The sequence below is a fragment of the Protopterus annectens genome, chromosome 12.part0 (genome assembly GCF_019279795.1).
Source record: "Protopterus annectens isolate FY-2018-M chromosome 12.part0, PAN1.0, whole genome shotgun sequence".
Taxonomy (NCBI): domain Eukaryota; kingdom Metazoa; phylum Chordata; order Ceratodontiformes; family Protopteridae; genus Protopterus; species Protopterus annectens.
In genome coordinates, this window is record NC_056746.1 from 912304571 (window position 1) to 912314522 (window position 9952).

Here is a 9952-nt window from a genome sequence, read left to right on the forward strand (position 1 = left end):
TTGTCACATTGTTTCTCAGCTGGTAAATGAATGAAATAAAGAATTGTCCATCAAACCTAAAGGCCACTCTACTAGGGCATTGGCCACCTCTCTGGCCTTCCAATCTAGGTTGCCCATGGAATCTATCTGTGCAACTGCCACATGGGCTAACCCACATACCTTCATTTCTCATTACAAACTAGACATTGCTTCCAGAAACGGAGCTGATTTTGGTTCCACTGTTCTGAAGAGTCTTCCATTGAGCCACCCAGGATAGTAGGTGCTAGGGACGCTGTCCCAACCAGCAAGAATGAAGGCGAGATAGACAACATAAAGAATAACGTTCAATGTTAGTTGTCCTCTTCTCGCCGTCTTTCTTGCGTCCCACCCTCCATCCCCCTATCCTAGTGGATCGAGAGGAGCTCCCTTTTTCAGATTTCATTGGCTGAACCTTCTCTGGTTGTCCTTTTCTGCTTGGATAGCTTCACAGTTAGGCCCAAGGGGCTACTAGGGCAGAATTCTTCCTTGGTTCTGTCTGGAATAGCTTTTACAAACGAGATCTGGGTAACTAGCACCAGGCATTATGGGATATGGGGTAGCCCCGAGCCAGTAAACAGCTCTCGAGCTATTGAAGATGGCCGAGTCGGAGCTGAGTATCAGCTCCGATCCCAACCAGCAAGAAAGGAGAGAAGACGACAACTAACATGGAACATTATGGTAGGTACATAACTTCTTTTTTTTTAATATAATCGTGTATTTAGAAGTGTTGCACATCAGATAAATGTAAAGAATTAGAAAGCTTAATAAAATTGAGAGAATACAATATGATGCATACCCTGAACCACCCATATCCCAGAATTGGGGTAGTAGTGGCCACAATTTTAATTTAGTAAATGGTGAAACCACTGAAGAGATTTTTTTTTTTAGAAGAGGAAGAATACCCTCCTTTGAGGAGGTCCTGAACGGTTGAAGGAGACACACAACAGGCCTGCCCTGGGAACAAGGGTCGGGGGCATGTACCCTATCGGAGACTGAATCGAAGAGGAGGCTATCGGGGCCAGAGATGATACTTAATGGTGGTGTGAAAAACTTGTGTGCTATTCTTAACAATTCTACAGGTGATTTCAATGTGTTCAACTTCTCTACTTTTCAAATGGATGTGACTGATTGTGATTTATTAGCAAAATATTTGACACTTGTGCCTGAAAAAGAATGATATAGCAAACGCCTAGGTTGATTTGAAACATTTTGTAAGGAAGTTGAATTAAAATATTTTTTGTTTCAATCTGTTGAATGTGTGAGTAATCCACTGCATGTTTCCAGCACCTAAAATGCCCCTGTTCACCTCTCATTACAAATATTTGAAAAATGGTGTGAAATTGATATCAGAAATTTATCTAGAGATGATTGTACTTCTAATTTGAGTAAGGACGAATATGATAGACAACATTGAAAGCAAATGGTGATGTCAGAATCATAAAACCTGATAATGGGGGGAGGGGTTGTGATGAACACGGGGAGTATAATAGAATGAAGTATTGGATAGTGATTCTTATAGAAAAATATCACTTAATGAATTGAATGGGGCCTATAGAATAATCGGGAATGAATTGAATGGGGTCTGTAGAAGAATCAGGAATGAATTGAATGGGGTCTGTAGAAGAATCAGGAATGAATTGAATGACTTGTTTATTGATGGCAGTATCTCTTTAGATGAATTTAATTATCTGTCTGTCCATACCAAGATTCCCTCCATTTTTGATTTACCCAAAATGCATAAAAACCTCCAAGATCCTCCCATACGTCCCATTGTAGATGCCAGGGGTTCTATAGCTCACCCTCTGGCTAAATTCTTAGACACGAGATTGAAATCACTTGTAATGAGTGAGACCAGCTTGTGTAGGGGCTCGTGGGATTTTTTGAAAAGGAATCCACAGTCTTGAGCATTCAGAGGCTGGTATTTTTATCACAGTAGATGTGAAAGACCAATACACTGTAATACCTCATGATACAGGATTAGTGGGTTTGTGAATTTTTGGTCGAAAAGGTTGAACCTTGGCTATCCATTAGTGTATGAGCAGTTTGATCTGGTACTTGAACAATTTCATATTTTTTGAAGAGTTTTTTTCTTCAGACTAAAGGTGTAGTCATGGGTTTACCATGTGGTGGCTTATGTGTAAGCATTGTCATGTTGCAGTGGGAGAAAGATGCTTATTTAATTCACCATTTTACTCCCATTGCAAAATGTACATCTGTTTTTTTTTTTTGGATGACGTTTTTATTTTCTGGGTTGACCATATGGATAATATCTCTGATTTTTCTGGTTTACATCAATAATTCAACCCTCTTTATGAAATTTACCCATAATGTGGATCAAAAGGAAATATCATACCTAGATGTAAGACTTGAAAAAAAAAAATACCTCCTTACAGATGTTTATATCTGAAATCTTTTGGAAGGACATTTTGATAGTTCTCATCCCTATAAACATAAAAAAGAGGTGGTAAAGGGCCAGTCTGTGAGGGCTGCCCATGTGGTTACCCTTATTTGATGCATTTTTGGTTGAATGTGATTTAATAAACTGTTTTTGAAGAGAGGTTATCTATTTGGTTTAAGTGATTGCTGAAAGTTATCAAAAGGGAAAGGGGACATATTAAATAAATTGTATCCAAAAGTCATGGAGTGTCAGTGTGTTGAAGAACCACATGAACCACATGAACCACATACTATTACTATGAATTTAAGTTCTCATGAAGTCCCTGTGGTGCAAAATGAGTTGAGACGTGATAATTTTCAGTCTGCCTTTATTACATGATACAAGTCTAGCAGGCAGCTAACTTTTTACACAAGAATTGGGTGATCCGTGTCCACATGCAATGATACAAGACATTGTGTAGGGGATAAACCCATTATTGTGTACAAAAAAGGTTGGTGTCTTAAAAATATTTTGGGGATCCATTCCACAAGGCCCCAGATATGAAAATGTGGTGCTTGTAACTATTGTGCTTATGTATTTGATGGATCAACCTTTATTAATGGAGCACTAGTAAAATTAAACAAAAAATGCCCTCTTGCCAAACTGATAGTGGTGTATTCTGCATTTTGTATGGTCTGCCCCGGATGTTATATAAGGAAGACGGAGAGAAAATTTAAAATCCCATATTAATAAACATTTAAGGGACATTAGACTTAAATAGGATACAAATGCTTTAGCTAAGCATTGTAATGAGTTTGTGGGTCATGCGTTTTAAGTGCACCATTATTGAAGCTTTGGAGGTGGATTTGCGGGGGGGCATTCGCCCGTGCAGTTTGAAAAACAAGAAGCATTATCGCAGCAGAGAACTAATGCCACTAAATGGCCTGGTATTAATATGATGCACCTTTAACTTTTTTTTAAATTAAAAGCCTTAGAAAGGTAGTGATTAAACTCTGGTTTAATTCTTTAAACTTGTCTAGCTGTGTTTTATATATGAATAAGTAGCCAAAATTGTTTTTATTTTAGGTGACCTGTATATTCAAAATTCTATGTTATATATGTATATATATATATATATATATATATCTATATATATTGTATATATGTTATATATATATTATATAATGTTAAGTTTTCATTCTTGCTGGATGGGTTCGGAGCCGATCCTCGGCTCCGACTCTGCCTATACTATAGCTCGAGAGCTATTTTTACCGGATCGAGGCAGCCCTATATCCCACAATACCATGCGCTCCCACAATACCATGCGCTAACTCCCCAGATCTCATTTGCCGCTTCGCTGTGAGGTAGTCTGTTTTTACCGGCTCTGGTCAGCAAGTGCTTTTTTCATATATATATGCAGTCTCAGTAGTTTTTTTCCAGTTAGTTACCCTTCTTTAGGTCCCTTCTAACTGCCTTACCCTTTCGGTAGCCCTTTTTCCCTTTCTTTAGTTAGTTTTTTATCTTGGGCCTACAGGCTTTTCCTTGGTTTTCCCCTACCCCTTTCAGTGTGTGTGTGGGTTTTTAGTCCGTTCCCCTTAACTTAAATAAGTGTGTGTGTGTGGACTGACTGTGTTCCTTTTTATTTTGTCAGGATGTCAAAGGACCCTAAGGTTTCGGGATTCAAGAAGTATGACTCGTGCTGTCAGAAAATGTCTGACAGACTGTCACACTTGTGTCTATTGCTTGGGGCCTTTACACCTGCAAGACTCTTGCTCAGTTTGTCACGGATTTAGTTCAAGAGTCCTCCAGGATAGGCGTAACAAGCTCATCTTAAGGGGCTTGTTAAAGCCTGATGACTCCCTGTCCAAGTCTGGCTCGGTGAAGTCGTCAAAAACCGCCAAACCCTCGGCTCCAGCTTCTGAGCCAAGGGCTGGCGTTATCGAGACTGCTCCGACCTCTGTTCCGTCTGGCTCAGAGGCGAGCAAAGTGGTTTCCGCTCCAAAACCATCATCTGAGCCGACCCCAGCGCGCAAGTGCGCTAGGTCCCCTTCGCTAGAGTCCATCAGATCGGCTCAGAGGTCCCCTCTCCTATCGGAGCGGAGTCGTAGGACTCATTCATCGAGGTCATCCAGGCTCTCCGACCATGACATAGAGAGGGTGGTCAGTAGACTCATAAAATCTCAGGCGGTGGCCCAAAGGCTCCAGAGCCCATCTCACCAGACTGTGGCTCTTTCGATACAGCTATCCATTCCTCCTCCTACTCATCTCTCGAGTTCGGAGCCGGACTGTCGGGACCGTGACCTTGCCCACATCGGAGCTGATACTTCCTCCTTCGGCTCCGGTGTCGTCGGCTCCGACCTCTTCATTGGTTCCATCCGTGGAGAGGTCCGGGCGCCGAGACTCCATTGTCGGCTCCGAGGGGGCGAGTGGCATCGGACCCTTGTCCGACCCCGCTCTCCCTGTCGGAGCTTCAGCTCTGGTTAGTTCGGCCCCGACATCATTCTCGGAGCCTTCTCTATCGGTTCCGGGGGTGGTTCTGGTCTCTTCGGAGCCGGGGCTACCTTTGGTATCTGATAGGGGAGCCTTCAAGGTGATGAGTGTGCTGGACCCAGTGTCCACTCCAAGGTTAAGTTCTGCGGCTCCTCCCTCTGTAGTGCCTGTTACGGTCTCTGGCCATCCTCCTACACCAGACAGCAGAGATCCAAAGTGGAGGGTACCCACCAAAGGGTGTCTCTTCCTCTTCTGAGGGCTCCCCTGAAGTTTCAGGGGAACCCCCTAGGAAAAGAAAGTGCAAGAGGAAGCACATAGACTCCCCCGAGTCTGTCACGTCGGACACTGACTTGGATAAGTCGGAAGGTTCCCCCAGATCCCCCTCTGAGGATGTCTCCTTTTCAGACATCCTGGAAATCCTAAGACAGAGGGGAAATAGGTCCACTCTCAAACCGTCTGAGGACGAGTCGGTTTACCTTGACGCCTTTGGGTCTCGCCCTTCCACCTCCTGGGTGTCTCCCCCTTTCGACCCACTAATGGAGGTAGTGGCTAGAAAGGCGTGGGCAGCTCCTGATTCAATGGAACCTACCCCTAGAAGGCCTTCTAAATTTATTTCTGCACCAGATGACAAATCCTTTCTCACCAAAGGTGTTTCAGTTGATGCCATGGTGGTAGCAGCAGCCACTAAGAAGGAATTAGCTGATCCTTCTGTATCTGTTCATCCTCCCAACAGAGTCCAGGACCATGGACAGGTACGGCAAGCAGACCTTTGCTTCAGCAACCTTTTCTATGCGATTGCTGAACTATTTGTCATTTCACCCGCCTTCAGAGAGACTTCCTCAAAGAGCTGGGTGAAACGGTACAGGATCCTTCTGCTGCGGGGTTTAAGGACAAAATAAACTCTCAGCTGGCTCCCTGAACTCCATTGTTAACTCTTCCATGCGGCTTATCTCTTATGCAGCCGATTGAGCGAGTAGGGCCGCTGGCACAGGCGTTGCGTTGAGACGTCACACTTGTATGCGACTCTAACTTTGCCAATCCCTTCAAAGCGTCCTTCACCAACACCCCCTTTGACGGTTCGGAATTGTTTGGACCTCAGGTGAAGAATACCCTCACCAGATGCGAGCAAGATGGTAAGACTCTCTCTGCCGTGGGAGTCTGTTTTTCCACACCTTCTAGACCTTATCCTAAGGGACAGAAGGGAGGAAAGATGTGGTTCCGCAAACCTCAGGGAGTCACGCCTGCCGCACGTGGTGAATTTCCCCCTAGAGGCAGAGGGGGGAAATAACAGATGCCTTCCCAGGGGCAGAGGGGGGTCCTCAGAACCAGGGCTCTAGGGAATCTTTTCCTGACCAACCCTTTCAGCATCCCTGAGAAGCTGCCCGACTGTCCGCCTTCGGAGGCAGTCAGGGGAAGATTATCTCTGTACCCGGAAGCCTGGCAATCCCTCTCCCAAGACACATGGGTACAGAAGATCATATCCGAGGGTTACAAAATCCCTTTCACTTTCCCTCCGGTACAACTGCCAAAACCCCTACCCAGACGTACCACCCGCACAAAGGGGTCAGGCTCAGCTAGAAATAAAAAAGCTGTTAGAAAAAAGTCATCCAGGCAGTCCCAGCAGATCATCCAGGCAGTCCCAGCAGATCAGCTAGGATCTGGAATCTACTCCAGATTCTTTTTGGTACCAAAAAAGACAGGAGAATGGAGACCCATTTTGGACCTCAGCAGGTTAAACAACTCTGTACTAAAGACAAAATTTCGGATGGTAACACTGCAGTCAATTCTACCCTTTTTGGGCAGAGAACTGGATGTGCTCGTTAGACCTCCAGGACACGTACTACCATATAAAGATACACAGGCACTCCAGGAGGTTTCTCCTCTTCCCGCTGGGAGTCATTTTCATTTCAGGGCCCTGCCCTTTGGTCTCACCACAGCCCCCCGGGTGTTCACCAAATGTTTGGCAGTGGTCACGGCTCACCTGAGACTGAAAGGATTCCAGGTGTTTCCATACTTAGACGACTGGCTCATTTCCGCTACCACCAAACAGGATCTCATAATGGCCAGGGATTACACTATTCAACTTTGCAACAGTCTGGGTATTTCTATAAATTTTCCAAAGTCCTCCTTGTCGCCTTGTCAATGTATAAACTTTATAGGCGCCGTATTAAACACCACAGAAATGTCTGCAACATTACCACCTCAGAGAGTGACAGAGTGACAGACATAAGGCGGAATGTTCATCCCCTGTTTCAGCCCAACAGAGTCCAAGTCAAGCTAGTATTGAAAGTGTTGGGCCTCATGGCGGCTGCGATTCTTCTACTTCTGTTAGCCCGTTTCCACATGAGGCTCCTTCAGTGGATTGCTGTTTTCTCAGTGGTCCTTTCAACAGCTACCAATGACCCACAACATTTTGATAACCCCATCTTGCAAGAAACCTCTCTCCTGGTGGATGGTTTCCCCTCAGCTTTTTCAAGGCAGACCCTTTGTTCTCCCCCCTCCAGTTGCCACTGTCACAACGGATGCCTCCCTGATCGGGTGGGGGGGCATTATCAGGGCAGGACGGTCCAGGGCACTTGGCAATAGTCAGAATGCCACCTGCACATAAATGTCCTGGAGATGAGGGCGGTGCTTTTGACATTGCAAGCCCTTCAGAGCTCTCTTCCCACGGGGACTATAGTAATTCAAACGGACAATATGTCTGTGGTGTGGTACATAAACAAGCAGGGAAGAACAAGGTCCTACCCCCTCTGTCGAGAAGCACTTTGGCAATGGGCGATTTCATCTCAACGGTTTCTGATAGCAACGCACATCCCCGGGAAGTCCAACGTCATAGCAGACAGGTTGAGCAGAACTATCCTCATGCCTCACGAGTGGTCTCTAAATCAGCGGTAGCAGACGGAATTTTTCGGAAGTGGGGCCAGCCTTGCTGCGACCTTTTCGCAACTCCCCAAAACAGCAAGTGCCTCGACTTCTTCACACTTTTTCCTCTGCCAGGCCAACCCCTCAGAGATGCTCTTGTTCACGTTTGGCCCCGGGGTCTTCTTTATGCCTTTCCTCCCTTTCCGTTGATCCCACAATTAATTCAGAAAGCAACCACATTGAGATCCAAAATTATCCTCATTGCCCCGTTTTGGCCTCTACAAGTTTGGTTCCCGTTCCTGCACAAATACCTACTGGAACAGCCTTGGCATCTGGAACCCCTTCCAGATCTGTTGACCCACCTCACGGGCAAGCTGCATCAGTCTCTAGATTCCATCAACCTCACAGCTTGGTTGCACCACTTCCAGCCATAGCCAGGCTTCCCCTTATTTCTCCTCCTGTTCGTGATATCATTCTGGCTTCCCATAAGTCCAATACCAGGAAGACTTATGCGAGTAAATGGAAGCGTTTTTCACACTGGGCACAAACTAGGTCCTTAGATCCTTTCCATGCACCCATTCATGAGGTTCTAGACTTTCTGGCGGAGCTTTTTCATTCAGGGTCATCATCGGCCACTATCGGGGTACAATTAGCGGCCATTGCTAATTTTCATGTTGGACTCTCAGAAGCTAATATGTCCCCCAAACTCTGTAAAGCCTTTCTCAAGGGCATCTTTTTGCTCAGACCTCCAGTCAAAGATCCACCCCCACAATGGGATTTGAATTTAGTTCTAACCTCACTAATTCTGCCCCCTTTTGAACCTGCAGCTTCTTGCTCCCTCAAACTTCTTTCTTGGAAAACACTGCTTTTAGTAGCTATAACATCTGCCAGAAGGGTATCGGAACTTCAAGCCTTGTCTGTCCGTCCTTTCATAAAGACAGGGTAACTCTCAGAACAAACCCTTCCTTCCAAAAGTGTTATCGGAAGCAAATCTAAACCACTCCATTGATTTGCCTGTCTTTCCCAAACTATACCAACAGGGCTGAACAAAAATTAGATTCATTAGATGTTCATCGACAATTACTGTATTACCTAGACGGGACAAAACAATTCAGAAAGTCAGACCAGCTCTTTCTCTCTTATGCTGCAGGCAAGAAAGGGCTTCCGGTATCGAAGGTTACTCTTTCCAGATGGCCGACATCTATTATTACCTTGGTCTATGAGTTGAGACACAGGCAACTTCCCTCTAGGCCTAAGGCTCATTCAACCAGGGCACTATCAACTTCAACGGCGTTTCAGGCAAGGTTACCACTAGATGCCATTTGTGCAGCAGCTACATGGGCGTCCAAACATACCTTTATTGCCCATTACAAGCTTGATTTAGCCTCCAGAAATCGAGCTGATTTTGGTTCCACTGTACTCAGGAGTCTGTTCCATTGAGCCACCCAGGACTAAGATGGTAGGGACGCTGTCCCATCCAGCAAGAATGAAGGCGAGAATGACAACTTAATATTAAGAAGTTATGTCTTACCATAACGTTCCATGTTAGTTGTCTTCTTCTCGCCTTCTTTATTGCGTCCCTCCCTCCTGCCCCCTAGCCTGGATAGACTTGAGGTTTCTGAGTCCTTCCATTTCTGGAGATACAATATGTTGCGTTGTTTTCCTTGTATCCTTAGTGTTACTAGCAGGTAATCTGTACTCGTAAAAGAGGATTATAATATTATTATTATAATAACGTGATCACAACAGTGAGACTGGAAATAGTCTCTGCTAGGTTAGCAACCAAAGCGTGAATAGAGACTGAACAAGGAATAGAAAAACACAATTTATTGAAGTACTCTGTACAACCTGGTAAGCGCTTTCATCTGCAAAGCAGACTTCAGACCATCGTTAGAAACGAGGATATATCCGACGTATCTTAAAAATTCGGTCTCAATCTTTGCAAATATTTCATTACGTTCTACAAAGCGTGCTGCTATGGTTATTTCTAACGATGGTCTGAAGAAGTCTGCTTTGCAGATGAAAGTGCTTACCACGTTGTACAGAGTACTTCAATAAATTGTGTTTTTCTATTCCTTGTTCCGAGTCTATTCACGCTTTTGGTTGGTAATCTAGCAGAGACTATTTCCAGTCTCATTGTTGTGATTACATTGTTGTACGGAGCTTTGGAATTATTATAATATAATTATTATTATAATATTATTA